This window comes from Larus michahellis, chromosome 6 (genome assembly GCF_964199755.1).
Source record: "Larus michahellis chromosome 6, bLarMic1.1, whole genome shotgun sequence".
Taxonomy (NCBI): Eukaryota; Metazoa; Chordata; class Aves; order Charadriiformes; family Laridae; genus Larus; species Larus michahellis.
In genome coordinates, this window is record NC_133901.1 from 46,511,918 (window position 1) to 46,533,918 (window position 22,001).

At 47.6% G+C, this 22,001-nt stretch overlaps 1 protein-coding gene across 3 annotated transcripts in view; it reads right to left on the minus strand.

Annotated features, from left to right (window-relative positions):
• Positions 1-17,815, minus strand: part of ZMIZ1 (zinc finger MIZ-type containing 1) — a 352,972-nt gene extending 335,157 nt beyond the window's left edge. For 2 of the 3 annotated variants that reach the window (XM_074592794.1, XM_074592792.1), the window contains exon 1: positions 17,525-17,796. The gene's annotated coding sequence lies outside the window, so the exon portion shown is untranslated. Of the gene's footprint in view, positions 1-17,524 lie in introns of all 3 variants that reach the window. The other variant, XM_074592795.1, reaches the window with a different exon arrangement.
• Positions 17,816-22,001: the final 4,186 nt, after the last annotated feature.

Genomic DNA, 22,001 nt, shown 5'->3' on the forward strand with positions numbered 1-22,001 from the left:
AGGATGGGCTTCAGGCTTAGTGCTACCTCCTGCCGGATTGTACACTGAAGAGTTCCCATGACCCGGTTTGACAGAAAAGGAAATAATCCATTTCAGTTGAAAAGCAGTTTGGAAAGAAAAAAAAAAAAAAAAAAAAAAAAAGAGAGAGAGAGAGGAAGAAAATCAACATATCCCGTAAGAGTAAGATCCACATTAGGGCTTCCAGTCTGTGGAGACTAGACTCACCTTCTGCAAACATTTCTAAGAGCCACACGGCAGGGGGGCACTTTGTCCGAACTGGAGGAACTAACCAGCAGGACGTACCACAGCTGGTTTCAGTACTAGCTCACACACTACCCCCACCCACAGGATGTATGAGGGAGCTTCAAACAGCTCAGGTTCTCCAGCGATCCCAAACTACCCATCCCAACCCCAGGAGAGCACTGAGCAGCACCGAAACAAGGATGCTCCCACACAGCCCGGCCGGGCAGAGGGAGGCACAGGGCTCCTGGGGGACCGCGCTCTGTGGTGGGCAGCCCTGGCCCTGCCACAGAGCCCTCAACCACAGAACACTAGTAGAGCTGGAGAAGGAGTGCTTCCAGCATCGCTTCACTTCTCCAGGTCACGTCGCTGGAGATGGTGGAGGCCTCCAGCCTCCCAGGCTCGCACACGTGATGAAGGGCTTTCAGCAGGTACCAGCTGGAGCCAGGCACGGGCACAGTGCTGCAGAGCTAAGCGCTCTTTGGTTGGTTGGTTCTTGTTTTCAGGCCTCCTGACCAGTTCCGGGAGCTGTACTAACAGACATATAGCGATGCCCGACATAGCGAAGGTTACATGCCATTTATGTTTTAATTTCGTGAGAATCTCCCTGCCCCCAGCAACAGATGCTCTGGTACTCATAGGAAAACAAGTTCATGCAAATCAAAACATTGTGGTTTTAATCACTCGATCCAATCTACTTATGAGCTGGGTTTATTATTTTCTGCTAATTGTGAGGTTGTGGATCCATTTGACTTTCCTAGGTGGGAGTGCCAGTGGAAGTACTCTTTCCCACCTCCATGCACCTCAGCTTCCCAGTCCTCTGCTGCCGCCCACATGGTGCTCGCACGGCGATCTGTGTGGCCACACAAGGAAGCAGGCTGGGGAACCGATCTGAGGGGCTATGGGTGAGAAGGAAGAAACTATACAGAAATACAAAAGGGGTTTTTTTTGTTTTCATCTTCATCAGTTCACCAGTCTGATTCATTGTGCACCTGCACAAACATTGATGCTAATGCAGCGTAAGGGTGGGAATAACGTGCAGCAGGGAACTGTGAGGCTTAAGTAGTCCTGACAGTGCAAAACCACAGCCTGGGGATGGAAACAGGGATTGTCCGTCTTTCTCACAGACCAGCATGTTTATACTGGGCATCATGGTACAGCTCACACAGTACTAACGGTATTGTTTATTCTGGGCCAGGAGAAGCGATGAGGAAAAGATGCTGCCGCACACTCAAGCCACTCCCCATGGCACGGCAACGGCCCCTTGGCTCCCATGTCACCCTACCTTTCCTGATGCCCACGGGCCCTGTGTTGGTGGCATGGCCAGCACCACCTCTGAGACACATCACTTCTCACTGCCTTCCAGAAGAGGCAAATAACACAGATGGGACCCAGCACACCCACACATGTCCCCTCCGCAGCTCCTGGTGGCAGAGGGGATGGGGGCAAGGGCAGGACATTGGCCACACCGGGGACACTGTCAAAGCCCCATGCTGCCAGCAGCAAAGCTCCAGCAGTTGCACATATGCCAGCTTCTTTTCTAAAAATCACCATGCCACCAGCTGATGAACGGTACCCTTCAGCAATTTTCGTATTAAATCAAGTGAGGCTGGAAAGAGGTTCAACAGGACTTGGATAGACAAAAATGCACATGAATGTGTGTTTGACTACATTATTATATGTTACATAAATATCATAAAACCACAGAACGATAACTTCTCTCAGATATTTGTCAACTTCAGAAGAATATTCTATAGAAGAAAAAAAACACGCTCCTGGAAAACCAGGCTGGTGTACCGTTCTGAGGTGTGTGCAAATGCTCGCTGTTGTTCAGGGGAACCGCAAGGTGGCTGGAGAGCCTGGCAGAAGTGTCCCAGCCTGAAGCCTGTTGAGCTGAGCCCAAGGGGAGGTCCTGGCCCTCCACCAGCCTGACTGAGGTGCTTCCTAATGGCGCCCTTCATTGATACAGAGACTAGGCAGTCACGCAGACAGTGGTACCCAATTGTAGCTAATTCAGCTGAAAATGAACCTTAACAAGAAAACAAACAAACAACAACAAAAATAAACAGTCACACAAAAGAAAACTGAAAACGTCCCAAAAAAACAAAAGCCTTTTCTCAGCGACCTGATCCCTACTGCCCAGTGAGGGGGTGTGTGTAAATTGGGACCCATAATTATCCCATATTTAAATGATTCTGTTCAAAGGACCATTTCTTAGGAATGTTTTATTTCTACGATTTAAGTAAATAGTTTAAAGTACCAAAGGTTTATAAATGCAATCTAAGCATAAGCATAATATAGCAAAACTAAAAGCACCTTCTCAGCTCCTTGGACATACTCAAGTACAGTTTTTTCAGCAGGGAGGGGACACCACTGCCCAGCATACTTCACTGCCACGGCAGGAGAACACCACTGGCACAGGTTGCCCGGAGAAGCTGTGGATGCCCCATCCCTGGAAGTGTTCAAGGCCAGGCTGGATGGGGCTTTGAGCAACCTGGTCTAGTGGGAGGTGTCCCTGCCCAGGGCAGGGGGGTTGGAACTACATGACCTTTAAAGATCCCTTCCAACCCAAACCATTCTATGATTCTAAGAAGTGGCCGTGCTTGTTACGGCTCCTGGTGTACACGAGACCAATCCATTTTGAATCTGTGTGCAGCCTCGCGCCTCAGCCAGCCACCCCGCTCCCTGCGGCTGGAGCTGCCCTGCCCGCTGCAATCACAGTAAGCTCACACGCCTTAGCAACTTTTATCCTGTCACAGACAAACTGAAAGTGCATAAATTCAAACAGATATTCTTCCAAGATCGCATATTACAGCTATGAACGTCTGCCAAGTGCCGTACCTCTCTGGAGCGTGGCACTGGTCTCAAACTCACTAGCCTAAGTAAAGTGGCAGCAACTTCTGGTCATCAAAACTTGTAAGCCTTTAATTTACCAAGATTAAACCCAATTAACCAAAAACCAAGAGATTAAGGTTGAATTATATATAAAAAGGACTTCAACATTTTAAAACATATTCTATCACCTTATGCTTTTAGTTATAATTAAAATATGGGACACGTGTCCGACACTTATTTTTTAGCATTCAAAAAATAGTTCAGTTGCTAGCCTTTTGCCATCTGTTTCCTATCATTATTTCATTAAAATTGTTTTCTTTTCTCTCACAGTAGAAGAGTAAGATTGTTTTCTGGGTGACTAGATTGTTATCTCATTTACTTAAACAGCATCATTCCAGATTATTTTTTTTAATTTATTTATTCTTTAAAGAGACATATGCACCTCCTCCCAACTCCACCCAGCATGGGCTAACAAAGCAAGCTGGCTTAAAGACCGCCAAATACATCCCCTTGTCTCCACCCGTCAAGAACTCTCCTCCGAAGCCTTTGAGGAAACTAAATAAAATAACTCATCAGCTGCAAAAAGCAAGGGGATTTTCCTCCCAGAAAGAGAAGACGTGCACTTGAATACACCTTGGATGAATACCAAGGTCCAGCGTCCAATATGCAGCTTACACCATGCAAAACGCCATCCCCAGTCAAAATACCAGAGCTCAACGGCTCACACCACCGTGACTACCCGTGCAGGGGCGAAGTCGCCCACGTACAAGGCAGAGGTGGTTTCTGCGCAGTTATCGGGTGCGAGCGCAGTAATTCTTACCTGGAAAACGCTGTTTGCAGCTGCTTGCCGATTTGTCAGCACACACACGGCTCTCGCCTCATGATTTATGATGCTCTCTCCAGCACTGAGACTTCTATTACTGTCCTCGCTTATTGCCTGCAGCTGTCATTCTCACCAACAATTCTACAGTTGTTTATAGGTGAGGTATCAAAGGTATTTAGTGTGCACCTAGAGATGTAATTTTAATCAAACCTACTCGCAGGCAGTATTTAAATGTTAGAACAACTGCACGGAGTGCAGCAATTAACGTGGACTTGACCAACCAAAATTATGACAGCCAGAAACGTTTACTCATAAATGCCTCAAAAGGATGGATGTCCAACGGGCCTGCGAACACCTGCTGATTTGTAAATGAAGATAAAAATAGTACCCATAGATCACAAAGCCTTCCGACAGGTATTTGAATGCACAATAAATATATTAACACAAACCCAGCAATTTCACTTTCTATAGACAAAATGTCAAGGCGGTGGTAAATCCAGCTACACCTTTCTCACCATGTATTTTTCCCAGCCGTTTTTTTCCCCCCTCCCTTAGACTAGCCGGGTTTTCCACTATCTCCTAAAAATCTGCTGCATCTACCCACTTTGAAATAACGTCAGTGGAGGGGGAAGCAGATTTTACATCCAACAGTGACGCTTTTAAAAGATCTCAGTGTGTTTTCTAGACATTAAGAACTTGCAAATCAAGAAGTTCTGACCCACCGCAGTCCTTCCGTAATATTTTGGGGAGCCACAAGATGCTCGATGATTTGAAAAACAGGCAGACGGTGTTACTAAGCGTGACTACCGATTACACCACCCTGCTTTGAGAGAGCGCGGCAAATAACCTCCGGGAGCAAACTGGACCTACCACCACCGCACGTGGCATAAGAGTGCAACAGAAAGTAAAAAAAAAAAAAAAGTCCTGGAGCTAAGCCTAATGCTACTTTCTTGTGCACTCTGAAGCTCCAACTCCTTAAGTCAACTGATTTTAACAGCACCTCTGTTTATTTAACGAGCTTCTAGTGCTTGTGATTCAGAAAGAAACTTGAAAATATGAACACTAAACAAGCCCCAAAAGGCAGATTTCTTAAAAGAATGCAAGTTTATTATTATTTAAAGTTATTCTAAAAGCCTGGCTTCTGGTGGCCGAATATTTTAAGGCTGGCAATCTTAAATTAGTCTTATCAGTACTCTAAGCAACAAAACCCACTTTCTGTACTGTAAGTTTCTTTTCTTCAACACCATCCACACTGCACAGCTTGAAAATGGCACTCAAGGCAAAAGCAACAATTGTGAATTTACAATGAAAAGGTAGCCTGAAGGCCATCACTGTCATAGTCAAGCTTTATTTATAGCTGAACAGATAGTGTAAAAGCACAACCTACAAATTAAACACATAACTCTCTAAGAGGAAAAAATGATGACGCATTTCACTCTATCATGATAAAGTACCAGAGAACCTCTGGTGTTTCAAAGTTGTTAATACTTGCAATGTATACAGATATTGATTAATCCTATTATCTCTCCATGTTCCAGTCCTTTCAACCAAGACTATGGGGGTCACATTGCGATAAGTGCGCAGAAGTGAGCAGTCACTAATTGTAAGCCCACATTAAGCCATTAGTTGGTGTGCAACAGCCTGCTTTCAGGTTAAGAAACAAAATCTGCTTTTAAATAGAACACTAATTGGAACACATTTCAGAGTTCAAGAACATATGACCTTCAAACTACTCTGAGGATGCATTTCACTCATTTAAATCTACAGTATATCATTTGTCTTCCCATAACATTTATTAGGAAAATAGGTCTGAATTGGTCATTTACACTTCATTAGGAAAAAAAAAATCCACCATGCCAGAGCCTGTCACCTATGTTTTTACGCTTTTTTTTAAATTTTTTTTTATTTCATCTTTTACTCTACCCTCTATGCCCCTTCTTATATGTAACTCCAGAATGCATGTATTTGGGTGGAAGTAACAAATCGGTAAAGAGTACATACAGTATGTGCTTTACATACATTCGCTTTGATCAGAGAGAAAACATTTTCAGTTTAACCAAGTCACTCCGCTCCTCTGCTGTGAAAGGTCCATCCAAATAGAAAAGCTGGATCCAACTACCTGGCATTCACCTGACATGACTGCAATTGCACAGATGTCTCTGAAAGTCAGAGACAGTGAATCCTTACTGTAGGAAACATCCCTGAGATCCCTTGCTCCAGTGGCTCAGGAACTGGGGAATTAAAAACAACAAACACACACACAACAAAACAAAGAAAAAGCCCACAACCACCACACACAAAAATCCCATATAACCAAAAACGTGAAACTTCCTCCATCAATTATTATCCCATTTTTCTTAATACTAGACAAGAGAATATTTTACTGGCAACGGGGAAGAAAAAAAAAAAGTTGTCTTTTTTTTTTTTTTTCCAAACCTAACATGGCTGAGAGGACATTTGAACCATAATTGCTCTTAGATTCAAACACAGATTCGCATCCTTATCCTCAGATGATGTCTTTCGGATCGGATCACTCATGCGTAGATGCATGGTTTTCACTGACAAACAACCTGACTCCTCTACTTGTGCAACTTGCATTACTCATAGGAAAGCCTTGGCAGAGGCAGGCCAACATATGTTAATTACTGGGTTGCATTATAATAGGTCTAACATTTTGTTTCCCATCCAGGGTTTTAATATAAATGGAAACAACAGTCTCTTTGGATACAAAAGTATGTATTTTTGTATCTCAGGCTAAAAATATTCTACGTTAAAAACACAAATAGATCAACTGCCAGAGAATTCCTGCCTTTTCAGTGTTTCTTTTGGAGGTTTTATCCTTATTAAACAAAGCAGCCAGGCAAGCTTTAAGAGAGGTTTGCATATGTGCATTCATCTTTCATTTCCTACAAATTATCCTTAAGTCAGGTGTAACAGTGAAAAGGGGAGCCTGACTCCCCAATCTTTTGTTCTTTCTATAAACAGTTTAACAGGTAAAGTTGGCTACCAGTTTCTACAGCAAAATAAAGCATAAATTCATGAACACTGAGGAGCATGAACAGAGCAAAGATAAACTTAAAAATATATTTTTCATATGACAGGAGATATGTATTATGTTTCTTCATTTTATGATTTAATACACCAGGATATTGCTTGGACAAGATGCTGGCAACATTACAAGTATTTCTGATTTACATTTCTCTTTATTGAGAAAGAGGCATTGAGGGCCATATCTGCAATTTCAGACAAAGGACTAAGACTCTACACTGACATGCTTGTTTCTTTTTCAGTGACCAAATTCAAAGTTTTAAATCTGAATTTCAAATCATACGACACCATAAAACCGACAGAAACATTAGAAGGTTCACTGAAATTTCCAACACGCTAAAATACTCTAACAACAGGCACTGCTACAAGACTTTCCTTCACCAAAGGTTTTGCAAAAAGTTCACGCATTGAGTGAACAATTTATACACACGCTCAGGATGCAAAACCTTTTAGGATACAGTGAAAATGTTGTCTTGGAATTTTTCATTTTTTTTCTTAAAGTGATTAAACAAATCTAGTGACACAACTATCATGCAACTGTGATCAGAAACCTACCAGCTAGCTTCCTCCCCTCCTTGCTTGCCCCAGAGCCCCGGTGTTCCTGAGGCCGAGCGCCAGCCACCAGGCGCCAGCGCAGAGGGACAGATGGTGGCCAATAAGGAAACCATCACGCCGCCTTAGTCACCATGGCAGAGCCTGGGCGCCGCACAATAGCAGCCTGACTATCGACTGCTTTACTCCTCATTTCAGCTCGTTAATATGTTTACCTGCATATGTCTAGGGCAAACTGACAGGAGAGCTGTACGAGGTGTACCAGCCCGGTGTCACGCAGGGCTTGCGAGGACCCACCACAGCCGAGGGCAGCGCTGACACCAGATACCCAAAGGTTGCAGGACAGTGCACCAAACCCAGCCCGCTAACCACCGCTCAGCAGGAGCAGCTCTGCTCTGGGTCAGCGGGGAGGAAATGGGACAAGGACAAACTCCTCAAAATGGATGCTCCACACATCAATTAGTTAACAAAAGAAACTTCAACTGACGAATTCTAAATTTCATGTATTTATTTTGTTAACAAAAGGACCTCGATGTTTTGCTGAAGGATAAGACAAGCACAGTCCTGGACTTAAGGTGCCCATCTGCTTTCCCCCAACCAATTCCTCAAACCCAGGCTCTGACCCCTCCAGCAGCAGCAGCCACCGCCTCCTCCTCTTCCTCCACTCCCCTGCAGACCCTGCACCTCCCCAGCGCCTGCCAAACGATTAACTTACAAATAGCAACCTGCCACAAATACAGGTGGAATAAAAATGACGGCAAATATTTTCAAAACCCATTTTAGAGGTTTAGTCTGAGCTGCTCACCATCCCCAGCACCGTCCTTTGCAGAAAGAGCCACTGCTTCGCCCAAGTCTGTGCCTCAGGGGGGACTTTCTGCTCTCTCAACTTGCCCTGCTCCAGTCAAGGCCACTGCCGGCAGTGCCCATCACTCCCTGCTGCACAGACGTGGGAGGACATGGCAATTTCATGTCAATGTTTTAAAAATATTTATCTTGTGTCCTGGTGCTGATTCCTTCTGAAGTACAAACAAGGTCTGAATGGCCTTCCCTTTATTTGTAATTCATACCCGAGGTTCAGTCGGTATGCATGGTTTAGTCTTGAAGGCAAGCGTTTACACCTACACCACCCAGAAAAGTCCAAGTATGGCATCTTTCATGTGTAAGCTGTATCTTTGTTAAGTATTTGTTATTAAAAAGCATTTCAAAGATTCCCCAGATTTATCCCGCATTCTGTCACTTGCTGGTCACCAACAACTGCTGTCACAGTTTTACTTGTCCTTCGGCAAAGAACAACAAGGCCAAACTGAAACGGTGACTCCCGAGTTACACATAAACAAGCGAGTGCCCGCTGCAGAGATGGGACTTTGTTTGCCTGGGTTTTGAAGTCCTTCTGGGCAACCATCCACCTTCCCACACAACTCCTGTCCCCCCGCTGCCGCAGGAGCTGCCGGGAGCCCAGAGCAGGTGGGTCCCAGAGCCCCCCAGCTTCTCCTTCCAGTCCCACCGCAAAGCGGCAGGGAGGGTGACAGCCAGGGGCTGAGCCTTCTCCCGAGGGGTCCCCACAGCCGCCCAAGCTGCTGGTTCAGAGCCAGCAAAGCCGAGGGCAGATGGCTGCGAAAGGACACACCACCCGCACGCTTACACTGTCAAAAAGCTGCAGGAAGAGGACTCGAGCCCAAGTGTTTTAACTCACAAGGCTGCTTTAACCAAGTCTTAGAAAGATCCACTGGTGACCCAAAATAACTTCTCCTTACATAATGCTGTTATGATTTTAATGTGCAAGATGTCAAGAGTTTTACAGTGCCAAAAGCCAAAGCTATGCATTCAGTTGGAAAGCTTGTAGGCTCCCATGTCTAATGGTATCAAACTCCAGCTGGACTGCAACCCAATACTTTTTAAAACAGTGATGTAAATTCGGGGAGAAATCTCGTACTTGAGAGGAGGACAGGAAAAGATGGAAGAATAGTTCCTGAAACGAATTTCTTAAAGGAGGACTGATCACTGCTTTAAGTCTCACCAGGTAAGACCTATCAAAGTAGATGTCTCAGAAGCAAGAAAGAAGAGACTTGTGCATGGGGTGAAGCCGAACACTAGTTTGCAGAGAAACAGCCTCACAAATTCAACACAGGTCGAGTTCACCTTTTCAGTCCCAGAATTGCTACCCACATTTTCACCCTTTGTACCCAACTGCAACTTCAGTGTCTTGATTTTCTGTGAAATAGAGAGAGCACCTACATTGCGGTGGCAAGGTGGGACTTCATGGTTTTGCACAGCGCCCGAAGGATAGTGAACTGAACACGCACGTAGTCAGGATCCCACGAGCATTTGCAGGACAACAGTTCACTAGCCTGCAGTCTTTTTAGAACAAGCATTCCAGTCTTGGAAAAAAAAAAATTGTTTAATCAAATGTAAAGTGCATCAACCTGTGCTAAGCGGAGGAGGGAAGAAAAAGCTTTCTTTGAAAAATCTTGGGGGAAGCACTGGGTGGCTGTAAGGGAGGCCACCATAAGCTGTATACCAGCTGTAAACAAGTTAACTTCTGTGATCCCACTGCCGGGAAAAGGGTTATAAGAGCATTAAACAAGCACAGAATTTACAAGGAGGACACCAAGAGATTGGGTAGACTGCCTGACCACCACATCATTCTTCTTCCCGCCCTGCAAACCTGAGGGATAATAAACCCTTCTCTCTTTCGTGTATAGATAGGTATATAAATAAACTGCTCTTCCGAGAATTCAATGTCAACAAAGTCTCTAAAGCCGCTTTTTAAAGCTCTTCTCCTGCTTATTTCGGGGGGAAGGGAGATAACCAAAGGGGTCTTCCATTGTCCTATGAACATGTTATAGTTTTAAAATGAAAGAGTGACAGTGCTTGTTTTCAAACTACTCTACCTGCAGGAACTTGTATATTTTGCAATGTATTTCAACCAGAAATATTATCTAAGAAAAATTTCCCTGTTGATAAGGCTTTTTTGTCATTTACAACAGACAAAAATCTTAGAGATATGCTCAATGCTAAGGAAGACTAAGGTTTATGTTAAAGCAACGATATGTAAGGTATTTCTTATTTTCAAACCACCTACAGGGCTTCTGGCTGCAAGAGCATTGCTCAAACCAAGCAATGGGGCAGCAAGACAGGGGGTTGGAGGGTTTCTCTTGCTTCCTTGCGAAAGCGGAGGGGTGGGGGTCCTGCAACTGAAGGTACGAGCTTTTCCCCGCTGTCATTCAACGCTTTTGTGGTGGTTTGTTTTTTTTTTTTTTTCCCCCATGGCACTCTCACACCTCTAAAATAACCGAAGGCAGACGGTAACCTTTGAGCTGGAGGATGCACATCTGTGTTGGTGAACAAGCCAAACCATGCCCAAGAGAACAGCATTGGGGAAGGGTCTGAACTCAGTGACACACTAAAGAGAAGTTTTAAGAAGCAAGGTAGAAATCATGATCAGACTGGGGAAAACCCCCTTCTGAGCATCAGTGGGGGACGAGGCAATTTCCAGGGAAGTCCAGTTTCAAACCCTCTCCCACTCCAGGTGCCCAGCAGTAAGCCAGCCCTGGCATTGCCCACTGCCCCTGTCCCATGATGCCCTTATTTACGCAGTAAGCCTGTATTCGATCAGTTCAGCTGGTTTTGGAATGTGTGTTCAAAAACAAGAGAGGAAGAGAAACCTGCACTTCAGAATTTACTGGAGTGGAGATACAGGAGGTGTGTATTTCAGGGCAGCCTAAAAGGCTCCGCTGTTCTCAGAGGTAATCAGGAATACAGCCAAGAAACGGGCAGATATTCATCAAGGGAACTGTTTTTGCTACTAAATGGCCAACTGAAGCCCCTACTATTCTGTCATATATCTATGTCACTGCAGCCCCAATAAATAAACCCTTCTGGTTAGTTATGAGACTATCTAGAAATCTCCAAGAGATGGATACCATTTGCTTTGCCAGACGGTCAGTCATCACAGCTCTGCAGCCTCAAAGGAATAATAAGAAATAAAATATAAAAAAAAAAAAATCCAAAGACAACACAAACTTGTTGTCAATGTATTTCTTTTTCTCCTACTTCTCAAGCGTGTATGTTTTTACCTAATCAGCAAAGATGGCAAATGATCTTTTACAGGCACAAAGAGCTGCAATATGAGCAAGAGAGAGTTTATCCACGTTTGTACATTGGATCAACGAGTTAGTATTCTCTAGTTAACACCATCCTGACCAGACTGACTTCTAAAAATAAGTCACCAGAAGAGTTTACCAGTTACCAGACACAGACTTGAGAACATCAGAACAAGAAAGATTTGAAGACGACCAAATGAAGATGACAAACAACTTCCATGCTGGTTTCGCATGACACTATCAGACATACAAAGTCCGTGGCTTTCATTCTCACACTAGTTTTCACGACATGTGTGTATTATCTATAGGTTTGAGTTGTTCCCATTGCCAAAGTCAGACCCATGGCAATGCTGTATTCTTCTGGGGAAGAAAAAAAAAAAAAAGGGTTTACAGAACCCCGGCCTCTCGGCACTCACGGCCAATATTGACTACCAAGAAAATGGAATATGGCTCTACAGCGAGAGGATAACAACACTACCTATGGATCAGGCAGCCTGGAGAATCATGTCTTAACATGAGGACATTCGTTTAATAAATCAGCTCTCCACCACCCACTGACATATACATATTAAGTCAGAAAAAATTAAAAAAAAAATAAAAATCAAATAACAAACAATGAGCAGTAGCGGCAATCCAAGTCCACAGGTTTATGACATTTCCACAGGTTTGTGGCGTGCATACTAATGGATTTTGAGCAATTTCTTTTCCTCCCTTCCCCCTGTGTTGAGCCCATAGCCTTCCTGCTTCACTTTGGGAATCAATTCAAAGCTGCTCTGTGGAGTCAAAACAAATGCTGGCTTACCAACCAAGGGATACGCTGCCCACATTTATCTTAATGGAATGTTAACGTGATAGCTTGTATGCAACTACCTCAGTATTAATACACTAGACAAAATACAAACCAGCTCGATTTATTGAATTATCTATGGAAAGAACAAAAGTCTCTTCTTAAGCTTAGACATTTCATTAGATCCTAAACCTTTAAAAGTGTCAACCATCACTGTTACAGGATTCAACACAGGAGTACAAATTGCTGCTTCTATCCTGTGCTACACGTCTAAAAAGTATGAGCACCTGAGGGAAACCATAGGTGGCCTGCATCAAATGATCACCTATGTGGGCCTTCACAAGGGCAGGTTCTTCTAAGAATGAGTCATCCCCTGTGGAGTAACTTAATTTCTGTTGACTCTTACAGGAGAAATCAGATGGAAAGTGATTTTGTCTGCCTAAGAACAACTTACTTTCTTCTACTAGATACACAATGCCCATACAAATTTGCCCTGCTCCATAAAGGGAAGGGTAGTAGCCCTGTACTGAAGCCAGCAAACCTCACCTATTGCAGGCAATGTAAACTTCAGTCTATCTTAAACTGTTGGAACCAAAAATAACACGTAACAAGTGTAAGACCATCTCCTACTCCCATAATACACTACTGCCTCCAACAGTCGAGCTGTTGGAGTCGATCCATTACAGCCTATCGCCTGGACATTTCTCTTGCAGCCCATATCACCTTTAAAATACTCTAACAACGACCAAGCTGAATGCTAATGAAGACACGAAACCCAATGGAAATAAAGAAATGGAGAATTGCTACATAAGAAGTTTTTGCTTTTGGAAAAATAAATGGGGGGGGGGGGAACAACAAAACAATATGACAAAGCAACATTTCAATTTACAAAGCTTTTGTTTTTAAGCCAAAGACACCATTTTAAAGCAGAAATGGTTTCTAATACCACTGACAGCCTCAACTTAGCAGTAGCAGGAAAGCTTGCTTATACCTACATTCAGTGAAAGGAAAACATGCGGTACCTGAGCAGGAGGTACATCAGTGCCCATCTGCGGTGGTCTGTATTGATGCACTGCTCACTGTGCTTTCCCATAAAACACATCTAAACAGATAAAGAGGGTTTGTGTCCCTCGTCCCACAACAGTCAGTTGACAAGAACAAGCACAAACCGACTCTAAACTCTTCAGCAATATTCTTGCCGCTTTGCTGTAATACGGGATAGGATTTCACAAAAATTGGTCTGACTAGGAGTGAACAAATCAGCCAATTGCACAGTGGTCAGATTTGTTACCACAGGCATTAACTCCAGTCCTACTTATTTATGAGAACCAGGCTTCCCAGGTAAAGTCATAACAATCCCAGCTCGCTTCCTGCGCAGCATTTGATCACCCACGTCGTTACAGCGGCAGGGCAGGCACCACCAGCTCCTGGCCAGCCACCACAGCCATTTCTCATAGTCACATTATCTTCCGTGCGACTGGAAAAAGGCTGGATTCCCCATTGTCCCGAAGCCTATCACCAACATTGTGGAAGGCAAAAGGCATTCCAACTTTGTTTCCTTTCTAGGATCTATTTTTCTTCCTTTTCAGGAGAGAAACCAGGCTTTCCAGGCCACTAGTACAAACATCAAGTTGCTAAAAACCAGCCAACATTGTCTCCAACTATAGTATCAGTGATGTAACTGCCATCCGCAAGGGTTTGGGTTTTGGTGGTGTTTTTTTGTGTCGACACAAAACCTTTGGAGCCTATAAAAGTGGAAGAGATTTGGGGTAAAGGGCAAGCAACTCCCAAGAAAAGTTATGAATGGAAACCTGCTACAAAGCCTCCTCTCCTTTCCACCCCTCGTAACCACGGCTGATCAGGACAAACCTTTCAGATGATGCAGAAACTGATCTACTATCTTTTGTGGGTTTCTTAAAATATTCTAAAAGCAGAATTGTATGCCGCATTAAGATGGCAGTTTTATTTCATCTCAGGCAGCACAAAACACTCTCTGTATATACACACAGCAACTCACTTCTTTCCTGAAACAAAGTTTTCATTGATCCTTTGCCACAGACTCAATTATTGTTTCTAATCATGATCAACGTTTATTTAAGGTACTGTGGACCATAAACAATGTAAACAAAAGCATCTGTCCATGTTGACATGAGTGTCATTGGCAGGTTAGATACCTATATCGACTGGTCCCGAAGGCGTTCTTTTTAAATTCTGAAAGCCCCAAGTAAATTTAAATCTCAATTTACAGAATAATCTTTAAATCAGCCACCTTTTGAGGTAGTGTTATCTTGAGTAGATAAAAATCACAATCTGTCAATTAAATCCCAGGAAATATTTCATTGTTTTAAAATGTAATCCCAAAGACACTTTTTTTTTTTAAAGCTGCTTTTTTTAAATGTGGGAGATTCTGCATCATTCCGGGTCCTCCTTGCACCCATGGGGAAAAATAGTCTTTTTGTAACTTGGCAATTATAGATACATATGTAAAAAAGTAGAAATCAAGACATTTTAAGAAGACGTTTAAAAAGTAAAGATAAAAAGAAGAAAGGTCTTTGACTGTGGCATATTTAGAGGATTCCAAGTCATGTTTTCCATAGCCTCATTTTAAAAATAAAGTGGCCTTTTCTTTCTCCTTCCCCCACCCCAAACTCTGAGGAAAACAGTCCCCAAATGCACTCAACCAGCCTCAAAGTCACACGTGCTCCATCGCAGATCTTGCTTTCAATGTGCCTTTTGTTTGATGGCTGGTGTTTCAACATCCTCAACTTGAGCAGAAAAAGGTCAGGGCGAGTCTTCTGGCACTCGCAGACCTGCACCAGGCCCCGCCAGGAGAAGACTGATGCCATAGTACGCTTCCCCCAGTCGAGAAAAGGAAGTGGAGGCTTGAATCCGAGACCAACTATGTTTGTTAGAAGGATCCTTGCTCCCCCAAAGACCGTCAGTGGTGTTTAGTTTTGCTGTATTACCCTGCAAAACTTTTCTGCTGGTGCTGGTAATACTTTTTGGAGTTAGAGTTCTGCCACTGTGCCACATTACTGCCCCAGTATCATGACCTGAGCAGGTTCCCACCAGCAAGAGGCTTCAGCCATACATCCTAGCGTCGGGCTCTTTCTTTTTCTTTCTCCCCCCCTCCCCCTCCCCCCCCCCAATCCTGGTTTTGCGTCACCTCTCGGTTACCCCTGGTGCCCTTACCCCTGCCGCCCTCGCCTTCACTCCCCTGCCTGGGGAGGAGAGGCCGTACCATTAACCTTCCTGCGTGAGGCCAAGGTCCATACTGCAACGAGAGAGAAGCTGTTGCTAAAGATTCCTTAAAAGCTTTGGCACTTCAAGGCAGTTGGAACTACTCAACCAGAGCTGGGAGCCAAAGCTTCGCCACTGCATTAATGGGCTTTTGCCCTTTTAAATTTTATAAGCCTGTCGCCTTTCTGATGCGCGCAGTTTTATTCAGAGTCCTAAATGGCCATTTCATATTTAAAAGAAAGCCTGCATAGGTAGCACCCTAAAACTACCCCAGGTCATTCATCTCCCCCGCTCCCCTACTGTCTCTTAGGAAACCTTTGATAGAGCATTTGTTCAGGCTGCCAAGTTAAATCCTCTTCTCTCATGTCAACGCATTGAAAAAAGCAGCCAGAGCACCAGCTTCGCTCAGGCCTGCCGGAGTAAATGGAGAAAACCAATTCCTCTGGCACTACAGAGCCATTAAGCCGTTTGCAGATTATTAACTGAAGCACAAAAATATACAGGGCGCACGACGGGCCGGCACTGCAGAGCTATTCCTCAAGTTAGCCCCAGCCCCCGCGAACTGCCCGCACGGCTGCGATGTGGCACGGTTTGTGCGGCTGCCGGAACCGTGCGGCGGGACCCCCGCAACCCCGGACAAAAGCCGTTCGGCCGCGACGCGGGGTCAGGCTGCCACCGCCGAGCACGTCTCACCTCCCGCAAATACGGTAACGGGGCGGGGGGGTACACACGAGGAGACGCCTCCCCGCTCCGGCGCCCCATAATCGCAGCCTCCACGGTAGCACCGAAATTAAACTTTACACGTGCAAAACAAAGTTTACAGTCTAAAAAAAAAACCAACCACGATTATAGTAACAACTTCCTCCCCCTGCCTTCGGCTGCCACACTCCTTCCCGGCTGCCGAGCCAGCCCAGAGCGCTATCCCGAGCGGCACGGGGCGGGGGGACGGGGTGGGGGGGGGGGGAATAAAAGCGTGGCTGGATGGCTCCTATTTTTATGTTTACATTCCTGAAGTGTCTTTTAACTGACTGCCATTCCCCCTCTCCCCGCCAGCAGCTCGGCCAGCCGCCCCTGGAAGCGCTTCCCCCGCTCCCCTCGCACAAAGGCGGGCGAGCGGCGGCCGGGCCCCCCCGGCCCTCTGCCCCCGCGCCCCCTCCCCTCCGCCCCGGCGGCTTCCTGGACAGATGCACCGGGGAGGGAGAGGGAGGGAGGGAAGGGGGGAGAGGGAAGGAGGGGGGCTGCTCCTTCCTCCTGCCTGGCCAGAGAGGCCCCGGTCCCAACTGGCTCTGGAAACCCAGACACAAGGAATTTACACCCAGGCAAGCTTCCCGGAGCCCGCACAACAGGGACGAGCTCCCCCGCCCCCCCAACGCCTCTCACAAGCCCAACCGGGCACGCACGAGCCGAGCCGCGGCGCAGCCCCGGCACCGGGCTCCAGCCCACCCGCCCCGACGGCGCTGGCCCCGGCCGACGGCAGCCGCCGCCCCGGCCCCCCCAGCCCCCTTTTCGTTTTCGCGGCGGTTCCGACGCCCGCCCGCTACAAGTTGGAGCCGGGCCGGGACCCCCGCGGCCCCGGGGAAGGGCATTTCCCGGGGACGAGCCGCCTCCCCGCCGCCGGGCCCGGCTCCGCGGCTCCCCGCTCCCCCGGCGGGGACAGCCTGCCCCTTTAAGAAGTCTCCGCACATTTTTTTCTCCCCTCGCGGAATAAATATGTATTACTTTATATATTTATTAAAAAAAAATAAAATTATTTCCCACCACCACACACATCCCCCCCCGTACACCTTATTTCCCCAGCGTGGCCGCTCCATTGTTTCTGCTCCGCCGAGGCGCAACCCCTGCCCGGCCGCCGGCGGGGAGCTGCGGGCGGGCAGCGCAGGGAGACGCGAAACTTACCTACGGATCGCACGGCAGCCTCGCAGCGGCGGAACAACAAGGAAGAAGGCAGGCAAAAAAAATCCTCTCTTCCCCCAAACTGATTTGCAGCACTGGCTCGGGTATTTTTAAATATATAATTTTTTTTTTTAATTCCCCCCTTTCTCCCTTCTCTTCCCCGCTTGCTTTTTTTTCCCCCTCTTTCTTTCTCCCCCCCCCCCTTCCCCCTCTTTTTTTTCCCCCCCTTGCCCACAGACAGTGAAAAGGAGCTCAATGTTAGTGGGTGAGTAAGTGAATCAACTAGCAGAGAGCACAGCAAGTTGAAGTGTCAAATTACATTGGCTATTCTATTACCAAAGGGCCATGCTTTGTGGCTGCTGGCAAAATCTGTCCCAGATTCCTATCTGAAAGGGAGCTGCCTCCTACAGGGATGTTCTTCCCTTCACCCTCTCCTTTTTTCCCCCCGCTTCTCCCCCACCCCCGCAACCCCATGCCCCCCCCCAAAAAAAAAAAAAAAAATCACACAAAGTTAAAAATCTTAGGTACAAGTTAAAATACAAATATTGTCTTACAGTGTATTTTTAAGGCGGGGATTCTCGTTTTAAGTCTTCCTGAAATACCAGGCACTCAGAAACCCTTCCACTCTGGAAACTGAAAGCAAGAGCGTGCCTATCCTCCCCTCCTTATATTTTTGTATTATTGAACAGGGGAAAACCGCCCCGGTCCCGGTCGGCTGCCGGCTGTGCGGTGCCGCCGTCCGCACCGCACAATTCTTACAGGGAGGGGACGAACTACCGGGCGGGCAGGGGGATGACACGGGAGCGCCCAGACACCCCGCCGCTCCCTCTATTTCACTCCAAACACACGCACACCTCCCCCCCATTTATTGCCACCCTCGGTGCCGCCGTGATTCCCAGAGCCCGCCGCTCCCGCCGCCCAGGTAGGAGCGGGGTCCGCCCGGGGGTCCCCGCTCCCGGCAGGGCTGAGGGAGGGGGGACGACAGGGACCGGCCCCCCCCCCAGCCGCCCTGAGCGCGGCCCGCGGCGCTAACAATAGAGCGTGTTGGGTTGGGTTGTTTCTTCCCCCCCCCCCCCTTTTTTTTTTATTTTTTTTTTTTTTCTCTCGTCCTCAGGAAATCCAGACCCGATTTCCAGGGAGAAAATAACAAGAAACCGTCCTTGTCTGACGAGCACCAATCTGCTAAAAAACAACTCCCTCGACTTCTCTTCCCCTTGATAAAACACTTCCAGGACAATCAATATTTTATGATGAGTTGTTAATAAGCCTAATATATTCATCCCTGCTCCAACGGGGCTTGTTAGATTATGCAATTAAGATAAGCAATTTAAACAGCACTGCGCTGCTCTTCGCTGGTCACATTCGTCTTGTTGTTGGAGGAGGAGAAAGATCTGGACTTTAAAGGGATGTCGGATTGCTCGGGGAAGGCGGGGGAGGATTTAGCTTCCCCCCCCCCCTCCTTTTTTTTTTTTTTTTTTTTAATTTTTTATTTCAATGCGCGCAGCCGGAATCGCGCGTCCGTGTCGCCGGTAACCCCGCGGGCCTCCCGCGAGGGCTCCCCCCCGGCTCCAGTTTCCGTACCGATTTGCATGGGGCGGTGCGGGGAGCGCGGGGCTGCTCCCCCCATCCTCCTCCTCCTCCTCCTCCCCCCTCATTTACTCCTTCGTGGCTTCCCCCAGAGGAGAGAGAAAAAAAAAAAAAAAAAAAAAATCCCTTCCCGCCGCTCTCCCGCCCCCCCGGTACCGCGGCGGGGGGAGCCCGCCCGGCGCGTCCCGCCGCTCCGCCTCCGCGCTCCGGCTCCGCGTTTTGCGTTTGGCCGCGGCGCCGGCCGGGGAGCGCCGGGTAACAAAGGCAAGTTTGAGAGGAGCAGCCGCCGCCGCGCAGCCTGCCGGTGACGTCAGGGAACAATGCCGCTGCCAGCCCGCCCGCCCCGCGCGCGGCCGCCCCCCCTTAAAGGCGCCCGGACGCTCCGCGGGGCCGCTGACAAGGACCGCTCCCCCCCCAGAGCCGGGGCCGCACATACCGGGCGCTCCCCCCGGCGCCACGCCGGTCCCCCGCGGCGGGGAGCGGCCGCGGTTCTCCTTGGCCTCCGCCGCCACCCAGCGCTCCCCCTCGGGCGCGGGGGTCGCCCCGGCGGGAGACCGCGGCCTCCCCGACCCCCGCGGGGGCGGGCGGGAGGGGCGGAGAGGGCAGGCCGCTGCCGGGGTTGCGGTGGTGGCGGCGTGGCCGCCTCGGCCTAAGGCCCGGGGGCAGGTGCAGGACACACAGGCCCCGCGGGTACGAACCCTGCCCCCCCCGAAGGGAGCGTTTGTTGTGAGGGTGGTGAGACACTGTCACAGGCTGCCCAGAGAAGCTGTGGATGCCCCATCCCTGGAAGCGTACAAGGCCAGGCTGGATGGGGCTTGGAGCAGCCTGGTCTAGGGGGAGGTGTCCCTGCCCATGGCAGGGGGGTTGGAGCTACATGACCTTTAAGGTCCCTTCCAACCCGAACCATTCTGTGATTCTGTTTTCTTCAAGGGTCTGGGCCCTCTGTAATTACCAAGCGTCTCAGCCCCAGGGGCGAGGACCTCCACGCTGAGCCCTTCCAGTGAGTTTGCCCAAGATACCACCCTCGGCTACTCCCACAGTGGCCCCTTTGCCACCTCCTTTTTACTGTGCTCTGCCTTCCCAGAGCCGTACCAACCCACAGTCCTCTGTGGACACCGTGGGTACTGCTCAGTCAATGCAGCCCGTAAGTCATTCCACTCCTGCAAGGCGTCTGATGTCCATTACGAATAAACCCGGCCTTCTAAGTAACCGACAATGGCACTGTAGCAATAGAGTCATTTCCTGATAGTCACACTGATGCCATTGCATCATACCTTAATAGTAAATTAATTGGCAGTTAATATCTTTTTCTTAAGGTGTCAGCTTGGTAAAGCAGCAAAGCTTCTGTCTCGGACACAGGCAAAGTCAAGCAGTGGGTGTGATGTTTTGTTGTTTCAAACCATCTTACAAAATTATAAGATTAGAAAATTAAACATATCTCTGCAGAAAAGAAGTTACAAGGGCACGCAGAGCCTGTCCACTGTATTTAAGCATAACTCCCACTGATACCATCCAGGCAGAAAACAGGTTGATAATAACACATGTACTTTTTCAAGCTTTTTGTAGTTTTTCTGCAGAATACTTTCCACATCACCACATCATGCGGGATTTACCAGCTGCATCACCCTGCCATCTTTCAGAAACTAAGTTGCTTGGTCAGTACGCAGCTAGGAAAATGAATGCCTTGCAGGAAACCAGTGTAGCAATTTAGCAGGTGCCATTGTGCCCTCTGAGCCTGTCTCCACTAACATCAGGGTTTTCCACGCGCTGTTCAGAGGCACCAAAGGGGCTGGAGGCGATACCTGGCCACAGGGGATGCGCACCTGCACCAGCCTCGGCCACTCGCAGTCATTAAAGATCAGGCCGCACTTGCAGTGACAGCAAGTGTTAACTGGTGTCACAGCCAGGTCCCAACCGCTTCACCTGCCCTTAGAGAGCCCTTCACGTTCTCAGTCTCACAGGAGACATTCCCTGCTTCGTCCACAGGCTGCGCTAGGTTTTGGCCCAAAAGTGGTTGCAGCAGTTAATTTACAAACAAACTGATAAATATGCTAGATAAACTAACTCCCTAAAGATTAGGAGGGCCTTAGCTTTCTCTGACCTATGCTGGTATGTTTCATGAAATTTAAGAGGTGCCTCTAACCCATGTTGATGTGCTTCCTTTCAGCCAGGAACTGTGCTAATAATCCATGTCGAAGGATAAAGCACTTTTATAGCAGCTCCAGTTCCCTGCCAGTTGCCTGCTGGGGCACAAGGGGCAGACTGGCCACTTGGCCTGGAAGAAGGGATTGGGAGTTTAGATGTATGGCCGGCCTGGCTTCAGTTATTCAGTGTCATCCCAAGAACACCCCAGCAAAGAAAGCGCTCAAATTAGGCTGATCAGCCTCATTTTCCAACTCTGTTGCAATGTCAGAGCAAAGCAAAAGCAGTATTTGCAACGTGATCAAGGATTAGGCCCTTTTTGTTTGTTTTAAGAGACCTGTCTGCGTTTTGTAAATGCACATTTTGGGATGGAGAGTTGCTCTAATGAGCCTTAAAGCAGAAGCTGGGCAAGCTTCAGCGCATGATCTCGCATCCTGGCTTAACAGCCTTCTGCTGCGGCTGTAGCGGGGCCGTCAGCGAGCCAGCAGACACGCAGTTATCCACATTATTCCACGCTCTGTGGTGGGCCTGTCCACAAGGGATTAGGCCAAATCTGCTAACCTCATTTCTGTTACATAACCCAAGACAGAGCTGAACTCTTTTTCTCTGGAGGATTGTGTGTTAAACCAGAACATCACCTCCTCCTAACCCTCTTCAGCTGTAGTTCAAATTAGGTTTCGCTGCTATCATAACTCATACTGCAGCGTAACGAAAATGGAATTGATTGACGTGGCATGGAGACATTGTGTCT